The sequence below is a fragment of the Dermochelys coriacea genome, chromosome 2 (assembly GCF_009764565.3).
Source record: "Dermochelys coriacea isolate rDerCor1 chromosome 2, rDerCor1.pri.v4, whole genome shotgun sequence".
NCBI lineage: Eukaryota > Metazoa > Chordata > Testudines > Dermochelyidae > Dermochelys > Dermochelys coriacea.
Window position 1 is genome coordinate 192564780 of NC_050069.1, and position 21195 is coordinate 192585974.

The following is a 21195-nucleotide window of genomic DNA, read 5'->3' on the forward strand; positions in this document are numbered from 1 at the left end:
TTGTTCATTGTCTGGCATTATATTCTGATAATCAAGGTGATGGTGTGTGTCATGGTTCCTTCCCCACTCTGAACTCTAGGGTACAGATGTGGGGACCTGCATGAAAACCTCCTAAGCTTACTTTTACCAGCTTAGGTTAAAACTTCCCAAAGGTACATACTATTTTACCTTTTGCCCTTGGACTTTCGCTGCCACCACCAAACGTCTAACCAGGTTTAGTATTGGGAAAGAGTCGTTTGGAAATGTCTTTCCCCCCAAAATCCTCACCAAAAACTTGCACCCCACCTTCCTGGGGAAGGTTTGATAAAAATCCTCACCAATTTGCATAGGTGACCACAGACCCAAACCCTTGGATTTTAAGAACAATAAAAAAAAAATTTCAGTTTCTTACAAGAAGAATTTTAATAGAAGAAAAAGTAAAAAGAATCACCTCTGTAAAATCAAGATGGTAAATACCTTGCAGGGTAATTAGATTCAAAACATAGAGAATCCCTCTAGGCAAAATATTCAGTCACAAAAAGACACAAAGACAGGAATATCCATTCCATTCAGCACAGCTTATTTTCTCAGCCATTTAAAGAGATTATAATCTAACGCATATCTAGCTAGATTACTTACTAAGTTCTAAGATTCCATTCCTGTTCTGTCCCCAGCAAAAGCATCACACAGACAGCCCCAGACCCTTTGTTTCTCCCCCCCCTCCAGCTTTGAAAGTATCTTGTCTCCTCACTGGTCATTTTGATCAGGTGCCAGGAGGTTATCCTAGCTTCTTAACCCTTTACAGGTGAAAGGGTTTTTCCTTTCCTGTTTACCCTTCCCTTTGTGTGTTGCACAGCTTTTAAATCAACGTGTGTTTCGTCTGTATGATAACTGCAGGAATGAGCCCTAAATGTAATGCAATTGTCTGGGCAATGAATAAAGAGAAAGAGAGAGTTCTGTTTTCAAGACCAAGCAGCTCCTAAAGATTACTTTAAATCAGCGGTTCTCAAATGGTGGATCAGGACCTCACAGTGGGTCGCAACCCCATTTTAATGGGGTCACTAGGGCTAGCATTAGACTTGCTAGGCGCTGGGGCAAAAGCCCAAGTTCCACCACCCAGGCTCGAAGCCAAAGCCCAAGAGCTTCAGCCCTGGGTGGCAGGGCTCAGGGTACAGGCTCCCCATCTGGGGCAGAAGCCCTTGGGCTTCAGTTTTGGCCCCATCAGGCTTTGGAATTGCCCCGCCCTGGGCAGGGATGCTCATGTGTGCTCAGGCTTCGGTCCCCACTCCTAGGGTCGTGTAGTAATTTTTATTGTCAGAAGAGGGTCACGGTGCAATGAAGTTTGAGAACCCCTGCTTTAAATCATTCCTCTCTCCTCACGAGACGGTGTGGCCTAAACAATGATTATGTCAGCTTTCATGCCTTAGGCTAATTAGAAATTAAGTATGACAACTCATAAGACTCCTTGTCCAACACAAATGCCTACAAGGGTGCTTTGGGGTAGGATTTGTACGGCAAACATTGTTCTTGAGCACAGTGCTCACGGGAAGCAGGAGAAAAAGCACATCACATGCGATTTCCATCCAGGAAGGCCTATTATACAAAAACTTAGGATGTTTGCCAAGCCCCAGGCTAAGACACCCACATCTATTTTAGGCAAAAGGCTGTAGTCAAAGCAATGTGGGGCAAGCTAAACAGGTTTACTCACTCAGTTTTAAATACCTGAAAGAAAAAAACAATAATACAACGTTCTTTCTTGCAAGAACTGTTAATGTGTGAAAACTTCCCCCTGAGAAGCCAACTCCATATTGTGATCCCTTCACCATTATATAGCTGTTTGGGATATTGACATGGTGTCAGGGAAAAATTTTCTTCACTTATCTGGAAATAAATATAAAATCACTGCTGCTAAGATTTGTGGATGACACAAAGCTTGGTGGAATGATAAATAAGGATGACAAGGCAGTCATACAGAGTGTTCTGGATCGCTTGGTATGCTGGTCCCATTCAAACAAAATACATTTTAATACAGCCAAATGTAAAGTTACATATCTAGGAACAAGGAATGCAAGCCATACCTACAGAATGGGGCAGGAGGGGAAGGGCTGTATCATGGAAAAGAGCAATTCTGTAAATGATCTTGGGGTCAAAGTGGATAAGCAACTCTGCTACAATAATATAAATAAAATAATAGCAAAAACATGAGCACCAGTGCCATGCTGTCACAAACAGAGCTAAAGCAATCCTTGGATGTATATGTAGGGAAGTAGGAGTAGTGAAATGATTTTACCTCTGTACAGAGCATTGGTGAGACCAGTACTGGAATACTGCACACAGTTCTGGTATCCACATTTTTAAACAGATGTTGAAAAACTGGAGAGGGTGCAGACGTGAAACACAAAAATTAGTCTAGAGCTGGAGAAATTGCCTCACCATGAGAGACTTAGAGAACTCAATCTATTTAGTTTATCAGAAAGAAGACTGAGACATGAATTGATTATAGTGGATAAATAACTTCCCAGGGAGAAAATACCAGATATTAAAGAGCTCTTTAATCTCCTGGGAAAAGGTATTATCAGGACCAGTGACTGGAAGCTGAAGCCAGACAAATTCAAATTAGAAAAAAGGTACAAATTTTACTAGTGAGTGAAACTCTTGTAATGTCACAGAATAAACAAATATTTAGCAAAGAATAGAGCAGACAGACATACATAGGGCTGGATTCTTGGCCTCATTATAGCTGCTTAAGTAACCAGCTGAAGAGCCTCCTTGTGCAGGGGTACTTTACAGTGGCATACAACTGAGACACACTTGACCGGAAGTGGGAGTGCTCAGCTCCGGAAGGAAGTGCTCAGCACCTGGCAGGATTGGCACCTTTGTGTATTTGCCATTGCATTTGAGTCTTGGAAGGTTCAGAGCTATATTTCTGACCAACTAACTTTTCAGTCTCACCAAGTTACCCAATTAGCACCTTCTTAATGATGACACATCTTATAGTTCTTTTACCCTGAATATTAGCTTTTAACTCCAGAGATACAGTGCTACCTAAAATACCCTTCTAAACAAAACCATGCACAATTCCAGATTCGGAAATACAATATTTAAAGATTCTTTGTTCTGTACCATAACCAGAGATAGGATTATCAAGTCTCCCCTGATTTTGCTGGAGGTCTCTCTGAAGGACCAGAGAACTGGAGTAAGAGCTCCCACAGCCTTTAAATGAAGGAAAGGGTGGTGAATCTTTAATAAAGACATCTTTTCAGCAAACTGTTTATTAGGCTCTGGTATTAAATAGGTGTTCAGAAAAACACAATAGAAAATAGTTTAGCAGTTTGACTAAAAAAATCCTTCCTCTCTCAGTTGCTCAAATTTCACCTTGACCCTTTTGATATCATAACCATAAAAGTTATCCAGTTGTCCATAGAGTCTTCTATGAAAAACCTCAATAGGTAAGACCTGAATTTCTAAGGTAAAATACAAGCAGAAACAATTCCCACTCCTTTAAAAAACATGCCTGCTTTATACATAATATAAGAGGGAAAAAACTCTTTATTTAAAGACCATATTTATGAATCATTAATACCCAAATGAGTCATTTTATAGTACAGCCACACCAAGTATTCGACCTATATTAATGGACTTTTGCATAATAAGCACAATAGGGTGTGGTAGTATCCCACAGCATTACTGCGTTCTGGTGTGTTTATTGTTTAACCTTCACATCTTGTAATTAGGAACATATGTGATGAAAACTCAAGCAAGCAACTCAAAATATGTGGAAGGAAATGCTAACCAAGTGCAAATGTGAGACCTGAGACAAAGAATTACAGGCACTGTACATGCCCCTTAACCAGGACATTCTTAAGCAGGACATCTTCCATGGTGCTAGTTTAGCATAATTGTACTTAATGATAATGAAACTACTTAATAGGGGTATATTCAGCCAGAGACGCAACAAGTTAAGTGATGTTTAACATGAGATTAAATAAATCTGAAATGCCAAACTACAGTTTTTTCCATAAAGAAATTTCCAAATAAAAAAACATAAGAAATAAAGATCAAATAAAGATGAACTGCAACAAATATAATTTTTATTGTTGCATTTTTACTCTGTTCAGTATTTTCTGTCATTATAAGTTGTTCTCTATCAGAATAGGTGTTTAACTGAGTGAATTGGCTGTCCACCTGCTAAGAAGATTTGACTGAATTAACATTCAGTTTGCCTAGGTTTAGTTAATCAGATGGTTCTGGTGTGGCATTTCTGCAGTTCTCTCCATTAGAAAAGAGACATTTATGTGTTGAAGAGCGTAAGCTAAAGCAAACGGTTAGAGAACATTGTAGACTTTATGCCTTCCCTACTGTAGTTGATTGTACACTTTGTCTTCTTTCAAATTTCAATCAAACTTACAAGATCACGGAAAAAGAACTCTCTCTCGCTCTGTGGTTTGTCCAAATTCATTAACTCTTTAATAATTACATTAAGCAAGTTTACAAGAAGGAGGTAAATACACTTTCTAAGATCAAACATATACAGGAAAAGAAATTTAATAACGCAGAACCTTTCAGTAAAGAAGCAAGGTGCCTAAAACCGGGGACTGATCCTTTTTTTGGTGATACAGTGCCACTCAAAATCAAAACATAAATAGGGCACAAACCTTAATTCCATTCACCTACACAGGACACCTTGAAGTTGCAAAAACACAGAAAAAGATGTCTATGGGGAAAAAAATGAAGAGAGCAATAAATTAACTGTAGGAAAACAGCTGCCATATGTGTAAATATTAGTGCATAAGGCCAGATTCTGGCAGCTTCTATGCAAATTTCCAAGGAACGAGAAAGCACTGGAAGCTGCTTAACCTCCCTTACGCACTTGGGCAAGGACAGCTAACATTCTAGCTCTTGCACCAATGAATGTAAGGGGAGAGGAGGGACTGTTTGTGTGAACAGAAGATTACAATCCCAAATGGTTGTGTAGGGGAACGTGTATGTCCAAGTCCCAGCCCCTGGGGGCAGTCTGAGGCTGGGAATCATAGGATATCAGGGTTGGAAGGGACCTCAGGAGATCATCTACTCCAACCCCCTGCTCAAAGCAGGGCCAATCCCCAAGTTTTGCCTTAGATCCCTAAATGGATTGAACTCACAACCCTGAGTTTAGCAGGCCAATGCTCAAACCACTGAGCTATCCCCCCCCCCCCCCATGGAGTAGTACATTCTGCAGATCTAAAAAGGAGGCAGAGGAGTTGCTCCCGACCATAGCTCTCCCTGCTGGTGCCCGTGGAGGTATTTTGCCTGCCTCAGAAGTCCTCCGCATTCCCCAATGTAACTCAGATTCTCAAGGGTTAAAACCCACTATCCTTATAGTTCTTTTCACTCTTAAAGTAGCGAAACTGTGCTGCCATTTCTATTCTGGATACGTCTAACGAACCTGTAATGACAAAGTAACTGAGATGGAAACCATTTACCATTATTAATGATTTTTATGTGCATCGAAGTTGCCAGCTGAAAAGATATTTATTAGTGCAGCTTTTGATTTGTGGGGGGTAGATGTCAGGCTGTGACACTCATTGAGAATGAGAAAAGAGCCACATGGCCGTGAGGGAAAGGAAAAAGAAATGTCACCCAGTAGATCATTTTGTGCCTGTTTAAGTTGACAGATCTTTGACCTTTCTTCTCTAACCAGAGACTGCATTTTTCAGTTCTTGGAGGCTAAGCCATTCTTATGATGATGTGCAATCACTTTCTTCTCATGAAAAAAAGAAAAGGAGGACTTGTGGCACCTTAGAGACAAAAATTTATTTGAGCATAAGCTTTCATGAGCTACAGCTCACTTCATCAGATGCATTCGATGTAATGCATTTGATGTAGCTCATGAAAAGTCCTCCTTTTCTTTTTTGCGAATACAGACTAACACGGCTGCTACTCTGAAACCTTTCTTCTCATGGGGGTACACAACTTTATTTTCCCACCTTGTGATGGGGGGTACAGGTCTTGGGTGTGTCCTGGAGGGGCCGGCAGCCTCACTGCACCTTACCTCGTCGTATTGCTAGCAGAGTCCTTATCCAACCAGAGAATGGCTTCTTATTGTCTGTTAAATCACTGCAGGAATTTTTAGAAGCAGCTAAAGGAGGTTCTTCTATCAGGGGAAGAATGAGGTTACTTTGTTCCAGAGCTCCAAAACAGCTCGGGTACAGCATAGGATCTAGTCTGTGGGCTTGTAGGAGTAACCTCTGTGACTTACTCTTTGCTTGTCTTTCCGTGTTCTGTCATGTCTTCATTAGGCACCAAGTATAGTGGGACTATTGACATGCATAAACTTAATCACCTGAGTATCAACTCCTTAGACTGTAAGATCTTTAGGGGCAGGGACTGAATCTTATTTATGTCTGTAGACTACATAATGCATAAAAATATCTCCATTTTAACCATGCCCCAGACCCCACCTGCAAGGCCCTCATGTCAAGCCCAAATCCCATCTAATTGATACAAGACAGACAGAGCTTATCTTCTCTGCTCTACACATCTTCCTGGAAGGGAACACTAGAGATTGAATCATTGCAATGCCTCTCCATCAGGGCAGTCTGCATTGCCTTCCCATCACTGCATCTTTACCAAAAAAGGAAAATAACCACTTCTCACTCTTTGAAGAAACGATGCTGTGCAGCTCCATCACTTCTAAATTGACTAGCAGATGTTATATAAACTACTAAGAGATGATTATCCAACATATTGCCTCAGTGGTATGGGGAAACCGCAAAATGAAAAGTAAATTGAAATCACTGCTGAAGAATAGAACCAGGTCACATCCAACATATATAAAGCAGCCACTTGTAACAAAATAAGCCCCATAACAACTGCATGTGGAAACAAAGGATTGATTTGTCCTAAATTATACCCCAGAATAGCTACGTTTAAATGTCCCAAATGCTATACAGTAGAAATATCAGCTTGCCCTGCAATGTGAGAATTACCTGCAATACAGAAAATATGGAAACATATTAGCAGAATAATAAGAGAAAAGTACAATTTATCAGTTATGGAATCCTTAAAAAAACTGCTTAGAAACTCTTAAAATATTGGCTTACACTAAATGTATAAACATGCTGAGCTGTTATGATGGTAGTTAATACGATGACTCTTAATTATTGGATTGAACAAGAAACATGATGTTTATAGCCTAAATGGAAAAAATAATCTATTAACTCTGACAAGGCCAGGTACTTGGTGTCCCCTTTTGGAGGTCATGGACACTTATGCATTCCCAAATACCCAGACCGTTCTCCCACTCAGATTTATATGATAAGCTCTCTTTTAATTGAGATATGCATTTGCCAATAACATGTCATTTATTTTATATTTGTACTGAAATTCAAATTTAAACACAATTTGGGAATGTCTGTGGGGAGAGCCCACAGCCAGCACTTACTAACTCCCAAACATGGGACTGAATTTAATGCTTGTGAAAGATGTCCTCTTACTTCAAAGTGTGTTTCTGATGAGAGAGCTGACAGTATAAATAGTACTTTAGAACTACACATACATGCTCCCTGTGGGTTAAGTTTTCAAAAGTGTGTAGGCGAGCTTTTTGTCCAGGTACTTAATGTAATGGAACTCAGCTACACGATGATCCACTGATCCATTATTTCATTTCCTCTTGCTTAAAAAAATTCTGTTGATTATTTACATGCTTTCTGGAAGGAATGTAGAAGCAGCAGCATTTTCCCTTCATATCTGATGGGAATGCCCAGAGGTGGCTGAATTCTGTGCAAGTCTTCTACTTTATCTTTGAGATGGGTGTATACAGACTGCCCCTCAACATTCTGGAGTCCCTACTGATCAGGGCCTACCTGATGAAATGCACTGGACTAATTTCACACTTCCTGAGGGCAATGAAGTGATATTTGGCCAAACACTAGAAAAAGAAAGAGAGACTCCTAACAACACTGCTTGGTTTAAATGGATATTAGGGGAGGAGGGACCCTCACAAATCAGAATATAGATAACACAGTTTAGCTCTTTTCTAGAATATGAAGAAATCAACCCTCACACACCACCACTCGTGTTTTACTAACAGGAAACTATTAACTAGTTCTGCTTAGAATAGCATTGGTAGGTTACTGTTGTTTGAAATAAGCTGCTTGTGGGAAAAAGTTATGAATGATCCAAAAGTTGCCATTACATGCAAAGTCACAACTCCTCTGCCTTTGGTTATTAAAAATCCTGTTGCAGAGATATGGTTATTGCATCTGTATCAAACCTTTGTTTCTCTGTGAAGTTCAAAAAACAAATTGTTATTTCCACGGGTAATTTTATTCCCATGAGACATTCTCTTCTGATCCTTCTAAAGCTCTTCCTTCCTTTAAGCCAAAGTCACAGAAGCATTTTAACAGATAAAACATGAAAGCTTTCAGTAATTTATTTTAATTTATGTACATATATAATCATTGCTTAGTCGATCCTTTCATCTGCCTAAATTTGCCTGGACAATGAAAGTTGCCAAACAATGATAAATGGTCAGCTCTATCATCGTTCCTCCCACTCTCCCCACGTTTTTTGGGCATGGTTTATAAATGGTACTGTATGTACATTTAGTACTCTGTATCAGTATCTGATTACATATACTGTATTGCACATGCTAATTTCTCAATTCTTGGGAAGTTATACAATTTATAACCAATATTTTCTACAGTGAATTCATTTCTTATGAATATTCTAGCTCAGCAGCCTTAGTAAATTGCATGTCTCTATTTGTTCATAGCACACATACGGCATGGACAACAGCAGTACAAATTTCTCCACATTTATGTGTATCATATTCTGGAAGGGCCACCTCTAAGACTGAAAAGATAACTTAGTCTCCATCCCTTCCATGCTTGAGACTGCTAGTAGTCTCAAGCAATGAGCAGTAGTCTCAGTAATGAGGCAATTTTTATATAAATGGGTTCACTGCAATGCTGGCTTAGGATGTTTTCCAGCAGCTGGACACTGGGTGCCTCTGCTTGCCTGCAAAGAGGAATCCATTTTTAAAAGTATACTGAACATAAGAGCTGCTATACTGGGTCAGACCAAAGGTCCATCTAGCCCAGTATCCTGTTTTCCAACAGCGGCCAGTGCCAGGTGCCCCAGAGGGAATGAAGAGAACAGGTAATCATCAAGTGATCCATCCCCTGTTGCCCATTCCCAGCTTCTGGCAAACAGAGGTTAGAGACACCATCACTGTCCATCCTGGCTAATAGTTATTGCTGGACCTATCTTCCATTCTATCTATCCATCCATACCTATCTCATTGCATTTATATATGTATATTTACAGTAAAATTAAAAAGTCCTCCTGGGCTCCCAGTGCAATGGATGCTAGAGCAACATCTCTGGTATGTGTTGGCATTGGGCAGCATGTGCTCTCCTCATGGAGCCCAGCTGGGACGAAGAGTGGCACTGGTGGAGTGATGGCCTTGCCCCAACTGCTCCTCCCTGCCTACTTTGGGCACTGCTTGGAAAAAGCTATCCTTGCACTCCAGGAGCACAAGGACTATATATGAGTCTGTATGTGTGATTGTGTCTGTGGCACAACAGAGGAGAGATTTTTGCTATCTTTCCCCCTTTTGCAAACAGCCAGACATGAAGAACCCAGAGACAGACTCACTTTCATCCTCCTTGCACGTGGCTGGGGCTGTAACTCTTCATTACAAAGGTACCTTTGTTAATTTTTCAAATCTGAGAACTCACAAAATGGTTATTTCTGGTGTATTTTCACCATCAATCCTATTAAAAAAAAAAACGGGGGAAGAAAACAATAGAACATTGTGAATTGAATGAACTCTCTTGCAAGAGGAGGGAAGCGGTCAGTTCTTTTTAAAGGTTTACTACAGGTTGGGAAAGCATTCTTACTCACTGAATTTATTTTTTTACCAGTGGTGATGGAACAATTTTCATAGTGGGGGGGGGTGCTGAAGGCAGAAACCATGTATTTAGGTTGTTATTGCTACTTCAAGCCAGTACCCCTAGTTCTGGCTTTTTACAGAAAGAGGTACTTTGAAATGTGATATTTTTCTAAGTCACTGTATTGACTTGACTGTGGGAGGATGCTACAGTAATTCAAAATCCAGCTCATTATTATTGTTCATTGGTTTAATCCTTAGCTGCATTTGTTCTACTGCCCTCCAGTGTTTGTAACAGCAACCCATCTAACACAACACAGAACTGCATCATACTAGCTAACCCTTCCCAGAGCCTGGCTAAACTACTGTGGGGAACATTTTTAACTTTATAGTTTTACTTGCTAAAGATCTGACTATTATTATTTCACATTCTGAGCACCTGAAATATTGTGGATAAGTTCTGGCTTCCCTCCCCCAGCATTCAGCAGAGATAAATGGAAGGGACTACAAAGAATGGCACTAAAACAGATACATGAATTGAAGGTAATACATTTGAGGATGGAAGCAGAATGCCAGATGTTGCCCCACAAGGAGGCCTCTTTGCACCATTCCCATGGTGCAAAGGCCCTGTAAGGTTATCCTAAACAGGCAACCAGGATCTCTATCACTTACAGAGCTTGCACACAGGATATGTCATGGGGACAGAACCTGATATGTGTTAGATCCCTGCTCTAAATTACGACATGCACCACCTCAGTTTCTGGCTACCTGAGGGAATCAGCCACCTTTACCACCTCCCTTTCTTGGGTTTTGGGCTAAGCAAGGCTTAGGCATATCTTAAGATCAGGCCCAAAACGTATGTAGTCTGGCGGGAGGGCAGGGGCAAGTCTGGTGGCTGGAGTGGGAGAACAGAGTCGAACCATGCCCTGTAAAGACTTTAATGGAAGGGCATTAGGGCCTGATCCTGCACACCCTCTCAGACAACCAATCTTTATGGTAATAGGACCATTAAAGTCAACAGGACATCTGACATGGGTACAGACAACCTTGTGACTAAGAGTTTGCAGGGTCATACCCTTTATTTGTTTAAAAAAATCACGTAATAATAGCTGAAGCTAGGGAACTGTAGGCTGGACAAAAAAAAGTTTTTAAAACAAGTGGATTAAGGGAGGCAGGAACAAAAAACAAAACAAAACCCAAAACCAAACCAAAACTCAAAGAAACAAGGGAGGTTTAAGGCACCAGACCTGGAAATGAAGTATTCAGGAGCCATACAAGGCAAGATGTTGGACTAGATGAACCAAGTCATTTCTGGCTTCCACTATTTATAATGAAAGCAAAAAGATAACAAGAAAGAAAAAGCCACTATGAAATCTGGTAAGGAAAAACAAACCAACAATGAAAGGTATCCCATCCTCAACAAAGGCCAAACATGGATTCAGAAACAGAATGCCAAAGAAAGAAACCCAAGTAACTCCGCCAGATATTTATTCTGATTTAATGCAATGCTTAGCCTGAAGTCCTAGAAACTTAAAACATCAGAATAATAGCACAAGCACAAGGGAAGTGCAGCTGCAGTCCCAGGACTAATTTCATAGCAATTCAAAGAAAGGATAGGCCTCTCAGAGCAATCAGAAACAACTCAAACTTCAGAGTTACCTGAAGCCTGAAACCGCAAACTCCTGACCCCATTCCCTGGCGGGAGCACGAGGGCCGGATTAAAACATCTGGAGGGCTAGATGCGGCCCCCAGGACGTAGTTTGCCCATCCCTGATGTAGATGTAACTGTACTAGCTAGCCAATGCCAACAGCTTTCCTAGTGACAGTATCCAAGATTTCCATGATCCCAGTAAGAGACGTGGGTAGAAGTTATGGGCTTGCTGCAGGAATTACTGGGTGAAGTTCTATACAGGAGGCCAGACTAGATGATCACAGGGGATTCTGGCCTTAAAAGTCTTAGAAGCTATTATGTTACTATGTCTCAATAGACTATACAAGAATTTAATTGATTTTTTAGCAAGTGGAAATGGTATGAATAAAATCCTGGTGACACTTCCCTAGACTGGAGAAGCAATAATTACTGAGAGGTGAAATCCTAAATGCTTACCTTGGACTTAGCCTGTCTGCCATTAAAGCCAACCAGCATATTTCCACTGAATTTAGAGAGCAGGGGATCAGGCATTTTATGGAAGGTGGTGAGGGTAGAAAAGCAGGAGGAGGAGAATAATGCAAAAGCAAAGTTTCAGAGTAGCTTAGAAGTGAGCTGTAGCTCACGAAAGCTTATGCTCTAATAAATGTTAGTCTCTAAGGTGCCACAAGTACTCCTTTTCTTTTTGCAAAAGCAAAGGAATGCAATTTACTCAGCATTTAAAAAAACAACTCATATGTGACTGGGAGGTCTGCAGAACAATAAAAATGTATTTTTCAGATGCATAAAGAATTGCAAGATATACACACCATAACAATTCTAAAAGTCAACAGTTTTCAAGACAAAAGGTCAACACTTTTTAGTAAGTCTGTAGAGTCTTTTGGATGACCTAGATGTTTGGCTGCTACTGCAAATACCATCACCACTATTGCAAGTCTGCCTTTCTAAAGGATATTTTCTTGGAACACTGGTGAGACTACTGTGAATGAGAAGGCCTGGACATTGGTCAGAGATTACATGTTTAGAGAACCTTTTCAACCAATGTACTATTACATATAAAACTACATGCTGGTTTGCACTGTCGTTACTAGATTAATTATAACTAGATTTAATAATGAGGGTTCTACCCAGAGTTCTACCCTGCTTATTCTCTCACTCCTTTGCTGTTTTACCCATATTGCAATTATTTTTAAAGTACATACTTGTAAACCTAAAACCCACACAGAGGTATGGTATGTATCTGCTCTAATTTATATAATAGATCTCTGTAATAAATAAAATGTTGTTTAATCACCTGCTCTAGGCACTCCTTAAAATCTGAAGAGCTTTTCCCTGAGTTTATATAGCTACAGTAGCCATGGAAGCTGTTCTTTTATTAGTTACTGCACAAGATGAAGCAGGTGGGGTGACTGGACTGTGTGGGAGATGAAATTGCATGTAAATTTCTGCTTTAAAAAATCCCTGTTTATTGGCAGAAGGTTATGGAGACTAGGATCAAAATACGGGCTTCTATTTCAATATAGCAAGTCAAGAACCACCATCCCCAAGGCAAACAGGAACCCCAGGTGACTAGCTCTCTCTTGCACTGGGTCTACCAGGGATCCAATGGCAGACCACCAACAGTTATCCTAGAGATGGGCCTGAAGCAGCCCGTCCTCCCAAACCTGAACATCCATAAACTTTGGTGGTGTTGGGTTTGGAATTCAGACTTGAGTTTGGAGCCACATTTTGTGGCTAGCCTCTATGATAGCCTGAACCAAGACTCCAGATTTGGATACACACTTTTTTGGGGGGGGGGCAGGAGAAAGAGGATGGTGTTTGAAGTTTGTATTCAAACGTTGCTGTTCTAAGTCTGCCATATTGTTTGCTTTGATGCATAGGATTTGAGGTAGTAAATCAGTTAAACTTGGCTACCTTGCTGCTATCTCAGTAGCCCTTTTCCAACCTGTACTTATCCCTAAACAGCTCATACACCGATCTTCTGTTCAAGGGATTACCATTACTTTGGCTCAAGCTTTACAGCCACCACCCAACACCTATCTACCAGCATTGACTCATATTTAGCAACACCTGCTACCTCAGGTTAATTGGTAACTAATCTCTTTCTCTCTCCCATAGAATTTCAATGCTGGGTAATTCACTGAATCAGCATGCACTCATGCATTTGACAAGGCATTTTTCATTCTTTTTCCAATACAACTTTCATAGTTAGGCACCAGAACAGTTTATACCACCTGCCAGTAGTACTGACAGTAGAAGTGATTACTTACTGAGGCAGTGACTCTTTCCATCCTAGTGAGGAAAACTGAGCCAAAACCAAAGGAACTGGTGAATTATGCATGTTTTGGAAGGTTATAGAGCTTGTGGAAAGCATTCTCTAACCAAATTTTGAGGAGATGCCAGTAACTGAATTAATCCTTTCCAAATGCTAATTAGGAATACAGGAATTGACTGTTTGGCTCTCCGTTCATAGTAATACATTTCATGCTACTGCTGCATCTCTTCAAACAAGCATGGAACTTAACATTTTAGCCAGATTTTGGCCTTTTGGGGAGCTGTGAGGCATGGATTATTTCCAGATATAACTGTCTGGTAACACTAGGCCGTCCCTAGACATCGTGGTGCCCTATGCAGCCCCCGCTTCCCCAAGATCCCCCAGAACGAGCCGGTGGAGCAGGTTGGGGCCAGGTTGCTCCACTTCCTGCCGCCCGGTGATTGCAGGGCGGGCCCGACCCCACACTCATGGGGTGGTGGGAAGTAGAGTGACCTGACCTCAGCCAGCTCCGCTCTGCTCCCCTGGCTCCCAGCCTTGTGACTTGGGGGGCAGGGGGATATGGATAAGCACTGCTGTTCCTGGTAATGATTAGTAATGGTAAAGAATCATTGCCACCTAGAGGCTATGAAGTGCCATTTTCTCCTGTAATGAATGGAGTAAATTGACTGTGACTTTACTTCAGAGCATGGCCTTATAAAGACAGCCAGTCTGTTTAAGCCAAGTTTCAGGTCACCACCAGCTCCTTCTCCCAAAGTGAAGCTTATCAGTCCTAGTTCATTTAGCACAGAAGTGCTGTTTTTAAATAAAAACACAGCCAAAATGTTTCCGTGCTCTCCTGCGATATTCACTCACAGATCAAGTGATGCATCCTTGAAGAGAACTACTTTGTTTGTTTATGTGCCTAGAGTTTAGACTGGGAGTCTAAACAACAATATTGTATAAAACAATTCAAACATAAAATGCTCAGCTGATTCTGCATGATACGCAAGCCTGAAGTCAGTTCTCTGGAGTCTGTCAGCCAGTCACCGGCATAATGATCACTTTTCATGATCTCTAGTGACGAGATGATAGGATGGGAGGGATGAAATACAGCTTAATCTTGGAGGCTAAAGAGAGTCTTCAACTAAGAGGGTCAGGAATCACACCTCTGCACACACTGACCAACACAGCTATACTAACAAAAGTGTATAGTGTAGACATGGTCTGAGTCTCCCATTCCGCTGGAACAGAAAAAGAGGTTTATCAAGATCAATGATGAGACAATATAAAAACTTCATTGGGATAGAACTTAGATCTACTGTTCAGAAATCCAGGATCTCAAATCACTTGAGCTAAATGAGAAAAAGGAATATGTCTAAATGAATTTCTAGCAAACTGGAAAAGCTTGAGAAACTGCAGTGAATGTCTTTCTTCTAAACACTGAAGCATCATTAGAAGCAAAGGAAAGATGGGGATATAGCAGTTCCCAGTGAGGAGGCTTCCTGACTCAAGAGAGCTTTTCCTGCCTTGTCATGGTACTTCTAAAGAGCAAAGAACTGTGCCGTTGATATGCATCCAAGAAACATTTCCCAAAGAAAGAGAGTCCTAGAATTACTTGTTGGACAAGGCTGAAACTCTCTGGGGTTCCCCAGTATTTATATCCTATAGTGTGTAGTGTCCAGTGTCCTTGTACGACTTTAGTTGTTATATTGATAATACTCTGACTATTACCTAATCTCTATTGTGGCTGAAAACATGGTTGAGGTGTTTCATACCTACAACACCCAGAAAGAAGAGATTAATAAATATCAAACAAAGCCAGAAAGAGAACTAGGATGAAAAATACGTCTTTCATTATTATGTTAAACAGTTAAAATAAGGGAGAAAGGGGCAAAATGACTGAAAATTTGTTGGTCCCAGGATACTAAAGTAATAACATTAGAAGTTGATCCAATAAATGACATTACCTCACCCACCTTGTCTCTCTGAAAATTTATCAGATATTTCATGCCAGGGAAACTGCGCCCTTCTCCACATTCTGAAACTGTAGATCTTATTTTCATTCAGATGTCAGACTATGCAGGTTGTACAAGAGCTGTTCAAGGATAAAAAGGACAGAAATCATAAGAATGGCTACACTGGGTCACACCAATGGTCCATCTAGCCCAGTATCCTCTCTTCCAAAAGCGGCCAATGCCAGTTGCTTCAGAGGGAATGAACAGAACAGACAATAATCAAGTGATCCATCCCCTGTCATCCACTCCCACCTTCTGGCAAACAGAGGCTAGGGACACCCAGAGCATGGGGTTGCATCCCCAACCACCTTGGCTAATAGCCATTGATGGACCTATCCTCCATGAACGTATCTAATTTTTGAACCCATTTATAGTTTTGGGCTTCACAATATTCCCTGTCATGCAGCATCTGCTGGGCCTCCTGAGGAGACAGGAACACTCTAGGATAGAAAGCTCAGACTTGAAACAGTGGCATAAAGATGGTGATTTCAAAGCAGGTTCCAGCATCCAACATTTTGCTCCCAATTGCTTACTAAGCTTCTTTATTAAATACTTTATCCCTTATCTGACACTTTCCATCCAAAGACCTTAAAAGCAAGCTACAAACTTTACTGAATTAGTCCTCCCAGGGCACCAGGTAGGCGAGTATCATTAACGCTATTTCACAGTTGGGGAAACTGAGGTTAAGAGGAGAAATGACTTGCCCAAGGCCAGACAAGAAGTCAGGATCAGAGCAGGGAATAGAATTTGGGAATCCAGGATCCTAATCCCATTCTTTAAACTACAAAAGGATATTTCTTTCAGACTATCAGAATTTAATTGGTTTGGGAAAAGAATGATCTAGGGATATTAAATACTAAAAGATGATTAAATAATTATCATGGTGATTTCAGTGTTCTAAACAGCCTTATTTTCTTCTGATAGCCTACATGTAAAAATTTGCATTTTCAAATAGGCTTCATGCATCTGACTTAATTGATAAGTATCTTTGTTCTCAAATGCCAATAACTTCTCTGTAGATGGGACAGCCTATCAATTAAATACATTAGTTATATAGAAACAAGATAATGGAGATTTTCTAAACAAGCATTAAATGTTCTCTCTCTTTTTTTAAAAGATTATACAATGGGACAAACAAAATCCTGTAAGCTACTCTTCAGCTAGTGACATTAAAAATGAAGACATGAAGGTCATTCAGGCTACGGAACAATATCCATGTCACTTAAAATAGATATAGGTAAATAATGTTATTTCTAGGCCATTTGACACTTTGCTTTGTTTTAAAACAAAGATTATTAAACCACTGGATTTGCCACCCTCTAACTTCACAACAAGCACAAGCATCATCATTACCAGTTATGTTAAAATGTTTTAAGGGGCAGGGAAGAAACAAAAACTGAAGATTTGCCAGACAGGCCCATGTCCATCATCATTCCCTACATAGTACTATCTCAATTCAGCTGTTTCCTTTTCAAATACAACACGTTAAGCCATATGAGTAGGAATAGTGACCTAAAGGAGAAAACAGATTTGTGACATTAGAGCAGGGGTGGGCAAACATTTTGGCCCAAGGGCCACATCTGGGAATAGAAATTGTATGCTGGGCCATGAATGCTCACAAAGTTGGGGTTCGGTGCGGGAGGCTGTGAGGGCTCTGGTTGAGGCCAGAAATGAGGAGTTCAGGGTGCGGGAGGGAGCTCTGGGCTGGGGAGTAGGGTGCGGGGGGGTGTATGGGCTCCGGTTGGGGATACTGGCTCTGGGGTGGGGCAGAGGATGAGGAGTTTGGGGTGTAGGAGCGTGCTCTGGGCTGGGACCAAGGGATTTGGAGGGCGGGGGGGATCAGTGCTGGGGCAGGAGGATGGGGTGCGGGAAGAGGGTGCAGGTTCCAGCTGGGGGTGCAAGCTCTGGGGTGGGGCTGGGATGAGGGGTTTGGGGTGCAGGAGGGTGCTCTGGGCTGGCATCGAGGGGTTTGGAGGGTGGGAGGGGGATCAGGGCTGGGGCAGGGGCGTGGCTCAGGGGTGCAGGCTCCGGGCGATGCTTACCTCAAGTGGCTCCCGGAAGCAGCAACATGACTTTTCTCCGGCTTCTATATGGAGGTGCAGACAGGCGGTTCTGCACGCTGTCCTATCCGCAGGCACCACCCCTGCAGGTCCCATTGGCTGCGGTTCCCGCCCAATGGGAGCTGCAGGAGCAGCACTTGGGATGGGGGCAGCGTGCAGAGCCACCAGGCCAGAGAGGGCCATGCCGCTGCTTCTGGGAGCCACATGGAGTGGCCCCCCACCCTGCTCCCTGGCTGGAGCGCCGAAGCAGGGCCATGCCGCTGCTTACGGGAGCCATGTGGAGTGGCCCCCGACCCTGCTCCCCAACTGGAGCTCTAGAGCGGGGTAAGCCCCAGACCCCGCTCCCCAGTAGGAGCTTGAGGACTGAATTAAAACGGCTTGTGAGCCGGATCCGGCCTGCGAGCCGTAGTTAGCCCACCTCTGCATTAAAGGCAAGAGAGATCAGAGCAGGAAGTTTGGTACTATTGGATCACACTTAATCTCAAAGCAGAAAATAGAACCCAAGAGACCTGGCTCCACATTCCCTGCTCTACCTATCAGACCATACCAAAACCTGGACTATAAATGTTAGTCCAGAGGACTGAGCATGATACCATGAAAGCAACAGGCAGCTGAAGGAAGAATCCCACAAAAACAGAAAACAGTTTCCCAAATTCTATCCCCCACTTCTTGCTGTTCACATTTGTTTTCAAACTAAAATGGAAACCAAGATCCCTTTCTACTTCATTCTAGGTTTGAGAAAATTCATCAAGAAGAGCCATGCCATGAAAGAAGAAAAGTATCAAGGAAGAAATTAATACCATTTCTCAGTTTTAAAAATACAGAATGGAGATTTTTACCTTCAAAAAAATTCTTAAAAAGAAACAAGTCTCAAAACAATCCCCCCCAAACAACCAAAAGCCACCTGAAAAGACTTTTCCTTATAACTCAAACATATGAAAACAAATTCCCTTCTAAGCCTCAGAGAGGAGTAAGTGGGACAAACCTACTGCAAAGCCATCAGGACTCAAGTAAAAGCACAGGCCTCTGCTAGATCATTTATTCACTAACATCTAAACCTGGGCACAGGGAGAAGGAAATGGGCTAGCTAATTCCCCATTTGGCCTAGAACAGCACAGATGCACGCATGACAGGCATCTTCAGCGTCCCTTAATGTCTATCACCTACTTCATCCTGATCCCAGTAACTTCAGCATCAACTGCAGGAGAGGAGAATGTGCTGTATAGCACCTCATTGCTGCAGCCCTTCCTCTTAAGTTGAAAGTAGAGGAGTTAAAACAAAACAAAACAAAAGCCCAACAAAAATTGTGAAATTTTCCTACAGAAAATGTTCCACCACTGCCTATTCCTATAAGATTGGGGGGGGGGGGCAGGAAGAGAAGGACAGACAGCCCTGTAACCACTAACAGAAGGTCAGTCTCATCATATAGCCTGGTCTAGTTGATTCTCTCACAAAGAAGCCAGAATGATCAGCTTGTCTTCTGGAAGGCATAGATCAGATGACTCAATTACATGCTGTCAAAGTATTTATGATTATACCCATCCAATCAAGAAAAGAAGATACCCACATGTGACTAAACGCTCCAATCAAAAGTTACAGTGTGGCAAATTAAAAATATTTTGACATTTCAAAACTAATCTGGAAAACAATACTGGGAAAAGTTTTGAAAGTGATTTTTTGATAAAACAAACATTTCAAAATATTGACATGCTTTCCCAAAATATTTCTATTTTGAAAAAGAAAATAAAAAGGCCTTTTTTTTTTTTTTTGCTGAAGAAACTTTGCATTCAAGACATTTTGACCAGCCCTTACTTATAAATGGTGCTGTGGAGACCAGTTGCTGCTGCTTTTTGTTCCTCATTGCAAAGACTGGCAGAAGCAGAAGGGGCACTCTGAGAGGAAAAAAAAAAAAAAGGAGCAAAGGAGTGTTACAGAATCCCCCCTCCCTAGGGAGAAGCGACATTTTGCTGACTGTTACAGTCTCTTCATCCTCTCTTGCTGGGGACCAGGGAGAGGTATTGTTAGTGTGTTACCATCTCTCCCAAGGCTGGCAGAAGAACATTGTTAGGTGCATTGTAATCTCTCTGATCCAGCCTCTCCCCCTGGGAGAAAGAGGGACAAGGACTTTGAAGGGTGCATTACAGTCTCTGCGTACAGCAACGCTGCCAACCCCACCTGTTCAAAAATCACTAGTCATGCTCCGGGTCATACACGTCCACATGGCAGGTGTCAGTGCTGGGGTTGCTACTAGCAAGCCAAGCTCCTGTATCAGCTATAGCTAGTCTATGAGATGCCACAAGGACTCCTCCTTGTTTTTGCTGATACAGACGAACACGGCTACCACTCTGAAACCTACAGTGCTTTTCTCTCACAGACACCCTCTGCCATGTACATTGGCCAAACTGGACAGTCTCTACGTAAAAGAATGAATGGACACAAATCAGACGTCAAGAATTATAACGTTCAGAAACCAGTTGGAGAACACTTCAATCTCTCTGGTCACTCGATCACAGACCTAAGAGTGGCTATCCTTCAACAAAAAAGCTTCAAAAACAGACTCCAACGAGAGACTGCTGAATTGGAATTAATTTGCAAACTGGATACAATTAACTTAGGCTTGAATAGAGACTGGGAATGGATGAGTCATTACACAAAGTAAAACTATTTCCCCATGGTATTTCTCCCTCCCATCCCACCCCCCACTGTTTCTCTGATATTCTTAAAAAGAAAAGGAGTACTTGTGGCACCTTAGAGACTAACAAATTTATTAGAGCATAAGCTTTCGTGAGCTACAGCTCACTTCATCGGATGCATTTGGTGGAAAAAACAGAGGAGAGATTTATATACACACACACAGAGAACATGAAACAATGGGTTTATCATACACACTGTAAGGAGAGTGATCACTTAAGATAAGCCATCACCAGCAGCAGGGGGGTGAAAGGAGGAAAACCTTTCATGGTGACAAGCAAGGTAGGCTAATTCCAGCAGTTAACAAGAATATCAGAGGAACAGTGGGGGGTGGGGTGGGAGGGAGAAATACCATGGGGAAATAGTTTTACTTTGTGTAATGACTCATCCATTCCCAGTCTCTATTCAAGCCTAAGTTAATTGTATCCAGTTTGCAAATTAATTCCAATTCAGCAGTCTCTCGTTGGAGTCTGTTTTTGAAGCTTTTTTGTTGAAGTATAGCCACTCTTAGGTCTGTGATCAAGTGACCAGAGAGATTGAAGTGTTCTCCAACTGGTTTTTGAATGTTATAATTCTTGACGTCTGATTTGTGTCCAGTCATTCTTTTACGTAGAGACTGTCCAGTTTGGCCAATGTACATGGCAGAGGGGCATTGCTGGCACATGATGGCATAT

At 41.7% G+C, this 21195-nt stretch overlaps 1 long non-coding RNA gene across 4 annotated transcripts; it reads right to left on the reverse strand.

Annotated features, from left to right (window-relative positions):
• Positions 1-5182: 5182 nt before the first annotated feature.
• Positions 5183-19727, reverse strand: LOC119851841. Of its 4 annotated transcripts, none has more exons than XR_006279283.1 (5): positions 19643-19727; positions 15732-15850; positions 9619-9737; positions 5908-6947; positions 5183-5715 (listed from the first exon to the last, which is right to left on the reverse strand). It is a non-coding gene; the product is annotated as an uncharacterized LOC119851841 (long non-coding RNA). The 4 variants fall into 4 exon arrangements; XR_006279282.1 differs by having other exon boundaries at positions 5908-8979; XR_006279284.1 differs by having other exon boundaries at positions 5908-8979; positions 15728-15850.
• Between the last annotated feature and the right edge of the window lie 1468 nt (positions 19728-21195).